We start from the raw sequence: 12,108 nt of genomic DNA, 5'->3' as shown, positions 1-12,108 counted from the left end.
GCGACCGATTTAGCGACCATCTAAAATCAGCATCAACAACCCTGGTCGCTAATCATTAGCGACCAACTCAGAGACCAAATTTTAGCGACCAACACAGCGACCGATATCAGCGACCGGTTTAGAGACTGAAGTCAGAGACCGAATTTGCGACTGATGTTTGCGACGACGTGTTCGACGCTACAGCGACTGATGTTTGCGATGAAAAACATATTTAGTCCGAAGTAAAATTTATTTATTTTGAGTTTTTTTTTGTTACCATAATATTGGATGAAATTTTCACCGCCATTAGCGATGAATAATCTTCGTTTGGGAACCTGTGTGGCACACAAGGTGAATTCTTCCCTCCTAATCGAATTTTCTCTAAACACATGAGATAAGAATCAAACCCCGGATCACATGCGCTTAAGAGGACCAAGACTCTTATCACTTAGTTCAGTTCATTGTTGATTACTTAATTATTTTGCGTTTTTTAACTAATGTGTGTGTGTTTTTTTTTTTGGCTTTTGTCCCAAAACCAAGTTAGCATGACAAAAAAATTTATCCATGAAATCAATGCATTGAAAGAAAAAAAAAAAACTCCATCAAATCAATGCCTTTAGTATATCTTTGTATTGCGTGCCTCGTTAATTTACTCAAGCAGTGACAACAGTTTTATTATTTTTTTACAATATTATCGAGAGAGGATTCTCTCCGGGGTAAATTTCATTGGAGGAGGAGCAGTTTAATCCAGACCTTATGGTTTTTTTTTTTTTTATTTGAATGAACAATTGTCAGCAAAAAAGTTATTGAAGGTTGAAATTTAACGGAACATAAATTTAATTGAAAAGGATCTCTTCTTATAATTTGGAACAAGCAAAAATAATTTTTTTTCCTTATAAATTAGTAAGGAGGGACTATTATTTTTTGGGTCATGCTAACTAGTTTCTCTGAAAAAACTAGTTAAGAATATAAAAAGAAGAAAAATAAATGTGGTGACTTTATTGTTAAATTGAAATTAAAATGTATGAATATAATTATTTGTTTTAATAATTTTTTTTATGTCTTCTAAGAAATTAAGTAATCAGTAAAAAATGTTTATTGTTTTTAATTATCATCATAAATATATGTTAATATTCACAGATACCTAAAAATCCACGAATTATCCGATTAATAGATACTTGCACGGATACAGATATCATATTTACATTCCTAATTAATAATCTTTTTAGTTGGAAGAAAAGAAAATGAAAAGAAAGAAAAACATGAAAATTAATGAATGAACTTAAAGTAAGTTTAATTTCCTTCTTCAATGTTCATATTTTTCATTTTTCACATCTTTCTTTCCAAAAGGACATTAAATATAATTTGCAGAGATCACAATTCACAATTACAATCCCCATAAAGGCTCACTATAGGAGTTGTTTTGTGTGCCTTATTAATAATTTGCATTGATCGATCACAATTCAAAGTCACAATCCCCCATATTCATTTATAGAGATGCCAATGCCATAACTTGTGAATATGAGCCAGAGGCATCCGATGCATTTTAAAGAGCGACTACTCTTTGGCTATGTGTTATTAATTGTGAAGCACGGACATCTCTATGCGTGTTGCGGTGTCTGATGAAAGTACAAAAGCAAGTATTTTCGTTATATCGTATCCACAGGGACTAGTGTGATATCAATTGCACATACACAAATTCCATGATTCTAAGTGCGGGTTTCTTTTGATTTGGTTTCGTAACATAAAATTGCGATAAAAGTGCGTGATAAACTTTCGGATAATAAAAGGTTGTCGGAACTAGATTCATTATCTCGTTAGCATGTATCAATCAACCTCACTATATATATTTCATTTACCAATCATTATTATCACATATCATACATCGAACGTATCCGTATCCGGATTACGCCGTGAAATCTATTATATCTACCAACGTTCGATGCCTCGAATCATTAATCGACATAATAGCATTAAGATCTGATATTTGACGTGATTACTAAACTCAACATCTATGTCTAAATATTGAAGTTTAATAAGTGATTATCTTTTACTCTTGATTCAAACAATATATGTCTATTTTGTTCAAACCCTTTTAGAAATAGACAATTAAAACAAGATAACACTTATAATGATTGATAAAGAAAACACATATATTAAGATTAAATTGATTACATGTTCACAAAATGACTACATCTAATCCCAACAACAAAGGAATTTAGCTAGACATGATAAAAGTAAACTTACAAGAAAAAAGGATGAAGAACATCTCTTGATTTCTCAAGTATAATGATGAATCCACCTTCAAGAACTCTTAAAACTAATATTACTTGTGTCTTTTAACTATTACAAAAACTATATATCTATGAAAATGGCTTCTGAGCTCTATTTATAGACTTTCAGGACAGAGGAGTTCGCTAAGCGAAATGACGTTCGCTGAGCGAACTAGTTACTTAAGCAAGGGGTTTCTTGACACGTAGCAAAAGGCTTGACTCATCACTTTGTTCGCCGATGCTCGCTATCTCTCGCTAACAGACCCTTCCTCCCGGGTTGTGCTCGCCATCTCTCGCTATCTTTCGCTGAGCGAACGTTGAGTTTGCTGTCCTGTTCGCTGAATCTCGCTGAAGCTCGCCATGGACCCTTTGTCCACTGGTTTAGTTCGCTGTAGCTCGCTATGGCTTCGCTGAGCGAAGGCTTCAAAACCTGCTTTTCTAGCCATTCCTAACAAAAATGCCTTGGGATCAATTCCTTTTAGATTTAATGTTTATATTTACACCAAAAGGGGTTTTAATCAAGATTTCTTCATAAAAGTATTGGTAAGTGCTCATATTTATCAAACATTATAACTAAAATTGGGCACTTATCAAATCTCCCCAACTTAGGACTTTGTTTGTCCTCAAACAAAAGGTAATATTTCAACAAGCTCAAAATTTTAAATCTCAGGAAAGGTTTGTAATCAATCAAAGTTTTTGAAATTTCTTTTCCTAAGCATGAGTAAAACAATGCCTACTCAAAACTATTCCTTAAAACATTCAAAAGAACAAAGCATGATCATGAATTGATTGCTATGTCTAAGCAAAATTCTCCACATTTTTATCAAACAATCAAGACTCAAGTGTTATCAAAAATGTCTCACCAAAATATCACTCAAAGGTAAGTGTTTCACTCAATCCAAACAAAGTGCATGCAACAATTCAATTCAAACATTTATCAGAGCAATGTCACAAAACATGTCGTCAATTGTGGATCACTAAGGACTTTATTAAGCTTGTAACGGGGCTGGGCTACAAAAAATCATTGTTTTTCTTTGGATTTCAAAAGGCCTCAAGAATAAGAGAGCAATACAAAACTTACAAAAAATTCATCTTTCACATTCATTTACTCCCTTTCTTTTCTTTTCTCCCCTATTTCATTTGTGATTCTTTTCTTTCTTTACAATGACACTTTCTTTTTCACAAATTTTTCTTTTTCTTTCTTTTTGTGTCAATCTTTTATTTTCAACATTTTTCTCTTTTCAATCACCCAATCCACTACTTTTCCAAATTATTTTTATGACATTTGTAACCTACTTCTCCCCAACTTGAATCTTTAACATGACCCTAATTGAAATACAATTGCTCTCCTATCCTAAGACAAGGGTAGAGTAGTTGTTTTTCCATTCTTTTGGTTTCAGGGTTTATGAAACAAACAATTTTCAAAATTTTAAGGCTCAACAGGGGACACAAAAGATCACTATCTCACAAGGTAGGTTAAGTTTGGCCAAGTAGTTATCACTCAAAAAGAAACAGGGCCTTGATCATATCCACAATATCAAACACATTAGTGACAGCAAGATTAAGTTAAAATCAAATGAGCACACAACATTGCTGGCTCTCAAAAATTTATGTAAACAATGGAAAGTTCACACATTCTCACCCGGCTAGGTTGATAACACAAGCTTCAATCATGTTCAACAAAAACATTGAAAATTATCTTAGAACAATCAACACAATTCAAAACCATGTTAGGTTCCTAAGCTTATTTCAAGGACTAATCAAGAAGTTTTGACATGAAGTTTCACAAAACATTTTCAACATGCTTGATCATTGATTTACCACAAACCTAACTTCAGATTTTTCCTAATCATGTGAGCTTGTTTGCAAAAAAAAAACTATTTACAATATTCACACTACTAAAAAACTTATCACCAAATATTTAAACATTAAATTTAAAAACTTCCAAAAGACATTGTCTCAAACATTGTCAGGTACCACACCACATGTTCAGAATACAAAAACTTAACAAAACCACATAAAACACAATTTAAATTTGTTCACAACAAAAACAACTAAATAAACCAACTAGTAAAAGAAATAAATGACTGAAAGCTTGTAAATTTTCACTCATTTTGGTGAGCTTTCAGTCATCATCTGAATCTGCTTCTTCTTCATCCTCCTCCTCCATGCTTGCATCACCCTCACCACCATCATCTTCTTCATCATCATCATCCATACCAGCTTCTTCACCAGCATCAGCATTTGGTGCCATCCCTCCCCCAATGAAAGTAGGCCTGTCCTCAGGCCATGCAACATAGGTTTGAAAATCTTGCGGTGTCATCACCGACTGCCCTGTGTGCTGATTGTAGAAGGACTGCTGCATTGCACTCATTGCTCTATACCCTGCATCATTTTGATCATATAGATGAGTAAAGAAATTGTAAAAATTTTGATCAGAGAATCCGGAGGTGGCTGGTTGAGTAGGTGGCTGAGGTGGCTGAGGTGGTGGTGGCGGTGGTTGTCGTGCCCTTCTCCTCTTCGGCTTGCAGTAGCGGTCAACATAATCATCATTGATAGTGGGAATTTCCTCATTCCCAATCTGAGGAAGATGTAATCTGTTGGCCGAGCACAATCCCATAATGAGACATGGGAAAACTAAAGGACTTTTGCTTTTAACCTTGCTAGACTTAAGCGCCCTATCCGAGTGACCACTTAGAACAACTTCTTTCATCCACCTAGAAATTATTCCTGCCACATCTATTTCCAAATCCTCATTAATGTAATGGATGAGGCCTAGGATGTTCATGGTAGCATCTGAAGGGTGGGAATTAGGTTGGATGTTGTACAAGACCAGATTAAACAGCAGCACAGTGAAAGTTTTCATGTCCTCTCTCATTGCCCTCAAAGGTGTTTGAGTCGCACTGAAGACAAAATCGGTGTTTGGTCGAAGCAGCTTACTCCTCATTAATGGAACATCCCAAGTTCCCCGATTCCGTTGTTTTTGGTACGCACACAGTGTTTCATTGTGCGGCAATGTGAAAGGGTTGCCAAGGTATGCATTGATAGCATCGCGGTCGAATCGGATGGTGCGACCACGAACCATGGTGGTGTAGGAGAAAGGTTCATCAGCTTCTGGGAGAGCATTAGCATAAAACTCTCTTACTATGACGGGGTTGTAGGTGGTTGGTGGGTGGACAATCCTTTCCCAACCCCGGAGTTGCACAATTCTTGCAAACCGCTCATAATCTCCATGCTCAAAGATGTCAAAGAATCTTTCACTTAAAATTTTTCTCTTTTCCAGTGCCCTAAACCGATCAAACTGTTCTTGCCCTTTGAAACGATTCATGTCCAAATCTTCGGTTTGGTGGGAAGAACTTGCGATGGTTTTCTGTTTCTTACCAGCTGAAGGTTTCTTTGGTGCCATTTCCTGAAATAAAATCTAATTAGATAACATAATAACAGGGCACAATCAAAGAAAAATTGAAAACTGTTGCAGGATCTGCAGGTGTTCGCTTAGCGAAGGCGCAGCGAAGGCTGGCCTAGAAAAAAATTTTCAGGTTCGCAAACCTTGGCTTAGCGAGGGCGCAGCGAATTCAAACATGAAATTTTTCTCAGGGTCGCAGGCGCTCGCTAAGCGAAGGCAAAGCGAAGGTTTGCGAACACAGTTTTTGCAGAAAACATGGTAAATCAACTAGATCTGGATTTTTAAGCATTCTAATCATTTCAATCATCATAAACTTTATAAAAGGAACCAAACTCATGCAAATCTTAACATTTTAAAAGGTATTCAAACCTATTCCTAAGAAACTTGTGCAAAACTACCATAAATAATCACTTTTCAATTTGAATTGTAAACTTATGAAAGTAAGAGTTGAAAAGGATTGCATACCTGAGTAGTGATGTGGAGATGGGATGCACTAAGTGATGAATGAATGAGTGGGTGCTTGTTTGAGAGAAGAAAGAAATTTTTGTGAAAGAAGAAGTTGGAAAGGAGAGGTTTGGAGTGAAATGAGAGGATAAGATGGAGGAGAATGTTGTTTTAGGGTTTGGAATGTTTTGAAAACCGTGTTTGTGGTAGTGGGTGGTGAGGTGGAAACATTTTGGGCCAGCTGTCCGTTTAAAATTGAAGTTCAGGATTCGCAGAGTTCGCTGAGCGAATATAATGTTCGCTGAGCGAACCATACCAGAAAAAAAATTTTGCTGAATCCTTTGGCACAGCTTACACCAAACATGTTCCTACCATCAAAATTATTTTATGCATGCTAAAACATTAAATTACTTACAAAATTGGGTTGCCTCCCAACAAGCGCTTGTTTAACGTCATTAGCTTGACGTTCTTTTTGGAGCTTCAAGGATCGGAAAGTGGGATTTTGGTAGTGACACGATCAAATTCACCACCAAAATAGAGTTTCAACCTTTGACCATTCACAGTCCAGGTTGCATTTGTTGCTGGATCTTCTAACACGACTGCACCATAAGGCTTCACCTCATGTATTTTGAACGGACCGGACCATTTTGATTTCAACTTCCCCGGAAATAGTTTCAACCTTGAATTGAAAAGTAAAACCATTTGACCTGGCCTGAATTCTTTGTTGACAAGCCGTTTATCATGATAGCTTTTGACCTTTTCTTTGTACAGCTTCGAAGATTCATAAGCTTGGCATCTCAATTCATCCAACTGTTGAAGCTGTACTTTTCTTTGCTCTCCGGCTTGGCTTTCATCAAAATTCAAAAATTTCAAAGCCCAATAGGCTTTATGTTCAAGCTCGACCGGAAGATGACATGCCTTACCATATACCATCTGAAAAGGTGTAAGGCCTATTGGTGCTTTGAAAGCAGTTCGATATGCCCATAATGCCTCGTCTAACTTTAATGACCAATCTTTTCTTGATGCGGACACAGTTTTTTCCAGAATTTTCTTTATTTCACGATTCGAAACTTCTGCTTGTCCGTTGGTCTGAGGATGGTATGGCGATGCTACTTTGTGCTTGACTCCATAATGCTCAAGTGCTTTGGCTAGTTGAGAATTGCAAAAATGTGACCCTCCATCACTAATAAGCACACGAGGAGTTCCAAAACGAGTGAAAATGTTTCTTTTTAGAAATTTTATCACCGTTTTGCCATCGGCTTTTGGTGACGCAATTGCTTCCACCCATTTAGACACATAATCTACTGCCACAAGAATGTATTCATTTGAAAATGATGATGGAAAAGGGCCAACAAAATCAATACCCCAGCAATCAAATACTTCAACAACATGCATGTTTTGAAGTGGCATTTCATTGCGCCTTGAAATTCCACCAATTCTTTGACAGTTATCACATCTCCGAGCATGTTCATAAGTGTCTTTGAATAAACTCGGCCAAAAGAATCCTGACTGCAAAATTTTTGCTGCTGTTCTTTCTCCATTATAGTGACCTCCATATGGTGAGTTATGACAATGCCACATGATGCTTGTGGCTTCCTCTTTGGTAACACATCTCCTCAACAGGTTGTCAGCTCCAATTTTAAACAGATAAGGATCATCCCAAACATATTGATTTGCTTCACGGAGGAACTTTTTCTTTTGGTGCCAATTGAAATCATCCGGTATTAATCCGGATGCTTTAAAATTAGCCATATCAGCAAACCATGGCCTTTCTTGCACCATAAGCAGTTTTTCATCGGGGAATTCTTCAAGAACCTCACGTTCATGTTTGGTCACCTCATTGTTTACAAGTCTTGATAAGTGATCAGCTACCAAGTTTTCTGTTCCCTTTTTATCTTTTATCTCAAGATCAAACTCTTGTAATAAAAGCATCCACCGAATGAGTCTCGGCTTAGAATCAGCTTTTGTAATCAGATACTTGATAGCTGCATGGTCAGTATAAACAACAATTTTTGAACCAATCAAATAAGAACGAAATTTCTCAAATGCATACACTATAGCAAGCAATTCTTTCTCGGTTGTTGCATAGTTAACTTGTGCATCATTTAATACTTTGCTTGCATAGTGTATAGCATGAAAAATTTTGTTCTTTCTTTGTCCAAGGACTGCACCAACTGCATAATCACTAGCATCACACATCAATTCAAATTCGAGTGTCCAATCGGGTGCTATGATTATGGGTGCAGTCACCAATCTTTCTTTCAATTCAGTAAAAGCAATTAAACATTCATCATCAAATGTAAAAGACGTACCTTTATTAAGCAAATTGCTTAATGGTTTGGCAATTTTTGAGAAATCCTTGATGAATCTTCGGTAGAAACCGGCATGACCTAGAAAACTTCTGATTCCTTTGACATTTACCGGAGGAGGGAGCTTTTCAATGACCTCCACCTTTGCTTTATCCACTTCAATACCCTTGGAAGAGATCTTGTGACCAAGAACAATACCTTCGGTCACCATGAAATGACACTTCTCCCAATTAAGAACCAGATTCGTTTCAACACACCGCTTCAGTACGGTGTCCAAATTCTTCAAGCAATGTTGGAATGACGGACCGAACACGGAGAAATCATCCATGAACACTTCGATGCATTTCTCTATCAAGTCAGAAAAAATTGCTTGCATACACCGTTGAAATGTTGCCGGTGCATTGCACAATCCGAAAGGCATTCTTCTATAAGCAAAAACACCGAAAGGACATGTGAAAGCTGTTTTTTCATGATCCTCGGGGTTGACTGAAATCTGATTGTACCCCGAATAACCATCCAAAAAACAATAGAATTCTTGACCTGACAATCTTTCTAACATTTGATCCATGAATGGTAATGGAAAATGATCTTTTCTGGTTGCTTTGTTGAGTCTCCGGTAGTCTATACACATCCGCCAACCTGTGACTGTTCTTGACGGGATCAACTCATTCTTGTCATTTGTGATTACCGTCATCCCACCTTTCTTCGGGACCACCTGGACCGGACTCACCCAAGTACTGTCAGAAATAGGGTAAATCATGCCAGCTTCAAGCAACTTCACTACCTCCTTTCGCACCACCTCTTTCATTGTTGGATTTAATCGACGTTGAGGTTGGGCAACAGGTTTGTAATCATCTTCCATCATAATATTATGCATACAATAAGATGGACTAATACCTTTGAGATCGGATAAAGACCACCCGATTGCTTCTTTGTTTTCTTTCAGAATTTGAATCAAGCTTTTTTCTTCATCAGCTGACAATGAGTTGCTAATGATCACCGGCTTCTTTTCTTCTTCTTCAAGGAATGCATACTTGAGATGAGATGGTAATGTTTTCAACTCAAGCTTCACTTCACCCGGTCTTTCTTCATTCTTAAGCTCCTCAATCTTTGCTTCTAAAGGAGTTACTTCTTTCAAAGCATCCAGCTGCTTCAGAAAACTCTCAACTTCCTCTTCTTTCTCAGGATCAAGTGCTTCAAAACTTTCAGTTAGGGCTTGTTCGAGTGATGAAGGTTGATGTGCTTGTTTCCTCACATCTAATATGGCTTCTTCAGTTGCATCAAGTTTGAAGCACATATCTTTCTCATGTGGATGCTTCATAGCTTCCCACAAATTAAAACTGACCTCCTCATCTTGAACTCGAACTTTCATCACCCCGTCATCAATATCAATCATCATACGAGCTGTTTTCATGAATGGCCTTCCAAGAATTAACGGAACATCATCATCCTCTTCAATGTCCATCACCACAAAGTCTATAGGGAACATAAACTTATCAACTTTTACAAGAACATCTTCAGCCATTCCCGACGGACGAGTGATGGATTTATCAGCAAGTTGCAATGTCATTCTTGTACGTGTGATGTCAAGACCACCAACCCGTTTAATCACCGATAAAGGAATAAGATTGATGCTTGACCCTAAATCAATAAGGGCTTTTCCAACATTCACATTACCAATGGTAACCGGTAACGTGACTCTCCCCGGATCTTTTTCTTTAGTCGGAAGAGTTCGTTGAATAATGGCACTGCAGCTTGCATCTAACTGGATAACTTCATCATCATCAAACTTTCTCTTTTTTGTAAGAATCTCTTTCATAAACTTTGCATACGTCGGCATCTGCTCTAAGGCCTCGGCAAATGGAATGTTTATTTGCAATCTTTTGAATATGTCGAGAAACCTTGCATATTGCCTTTCCTTGTCTTTCTTTGATGGAGCATGAGGATAAGGTAAGTGTTGAACAGGTGGATTTTTCTGAATACTTTTCTCTTCTCTTGCCTTTTGTTTCTTTTTCCTCTTCTCCTCACTTACTTCTCCCTCAAACTCTTCTTCTTTTTCATTTTTTTCATTTTTTTGATTTTCAACTAAATCTCCCTCATTATTTTCTTCTACTTCCTTCTCACTTACTTCTACTCCCTCTTTTTCTTTTCTTGTCAAAACCTCCTCTTCAGTTTTGTCACCGATTCCCTTTCCTACCTCCTTACCACTTCGAGTTGTGACAGACTTACATTGCTCTTTTGGATTTGGTTCGGTATTTGCTGCAAATGATCCTCCTGGATTTTTGTTATTGGCCATTTCTTTTGCTATTTGACCAATCTGAGTTTCAAGATTTCTTAACACCGCATCATTGCCTCTTTGGTAGACTTGAGTTTCTTGCACAAACTGATTTTGTTGTTGATTCATCACATTTTGTTGTTGATTCTGTTTGGTCTGCATCTCTATGAATGATCTCAAAGCTTCTTCCAAATTTGAATTTTGAGTTTGTTGTACCGGTGGTTGACTGTAGCTTTCATATTGTCTTTGCCTATTTGCTGAGCCACCATCTTGTTTCCAACCTTGACCATAGTTTGAGTTGTTTCCCCTTTGGTAGCCAGCATTATTCGGATACTGACTTTGTCTTTGTTGATTTGCCATGAAGTTCACCTCTTCATGAGATGGAGGACAATGACCAGTTGGATGATTTCCGGTGCATAATTCACATGATGCTACTTGCTTTGCTTTCCCCGATCCTTCTTGAAGAGTCATCAATTTTGACATTTGTTTGGATAACTCCTCCACTGTGTTGGTAAGAAGTTTATTTTGAGCCAATACAGCATCTGACGGATCAAGTTCAAGAATCCCAGGCTTCCTTTGAGTTTTGCTGCGTTCACTTTGTCGATCACTAAGTGACATTTTCTCAATGATAGTCGTAGCATCTGCAGCACTCAATGATAAGAGAGAACCACCTGCTGTTGCATCTAAAAGGAGCTTTGAATCCTGCAAAAGACCATTTCTAAAAATATGAATTTGGGTTAGTTCATCAAATCCATGATTAGGGCATTTACGCAGCATTGCTTTGTATCGATCCCATGCTTCACATAGAGTCTCATTGGAGCCTTGAGAAAACACCGCAATTGATGTCTTTGACTCCATGAATTTATGATGTGGAAAGAACCGATCAAGAAACTTCTCTTCCAAAGTATTCCAATTTGTCATGACTTGAGCTGGTAAATCAAGGTACCAATCTTTGGCCTTTCCTATCAATGAATGTGGAAACATTCTCATGAACACCGCTTCCTCCTCCGCTTCAGGAGCACCAAGCGAACCGGCTATTTCATAGAACTTCACCAAATGATTGTATGGATCTTCATGTGATAAACCTGTAAAAGGGTTAGCATATAACAGTTGCAAGAGACCGGTTTTCATCTCCGTCTGTCTTGCACCTCTGGGAGGTCTTGCAAGATGAGCAAGCCTTCGTGGACTGTTGTGACATGGCCTCATACCGGCACCTTCGTTACGTGGCGGATCTTCAGCCATCTCTTCGGCTATTGAGGATGTTGAAGAAATAGAAGCAGAATTTTCTTCTTGCAGCCTCTTTTGTTTGGCTAATTGTTTCCTTTTCTTTCTTTGACTGTTATTCCTTCGAGCTGTTCTTTCGATTTCTGGATCAAACAGTAAATTCTCTGCAGAAATCTTTCCTCGCATAAACAGGACAAC

Source organism: Trifolium pratense, linkage group LG4 (assembly GCF_020283565.1).
Source record: "Trifolium pratense cultivar HEN17-A07 linkage group LG4, ARS_RC_1.1, whole genome shotgun sequence".
Taxonomy (NCBI): domain Eukaryota; kingdom Viridiplantae; phylum Streptophyta; class Magnoliopsida; order Fabales; family Fabaceae; genus Trifolium; species Trifolium pratense.
This window is presented reverse-complemented; position numbering follows the sequence as displayed.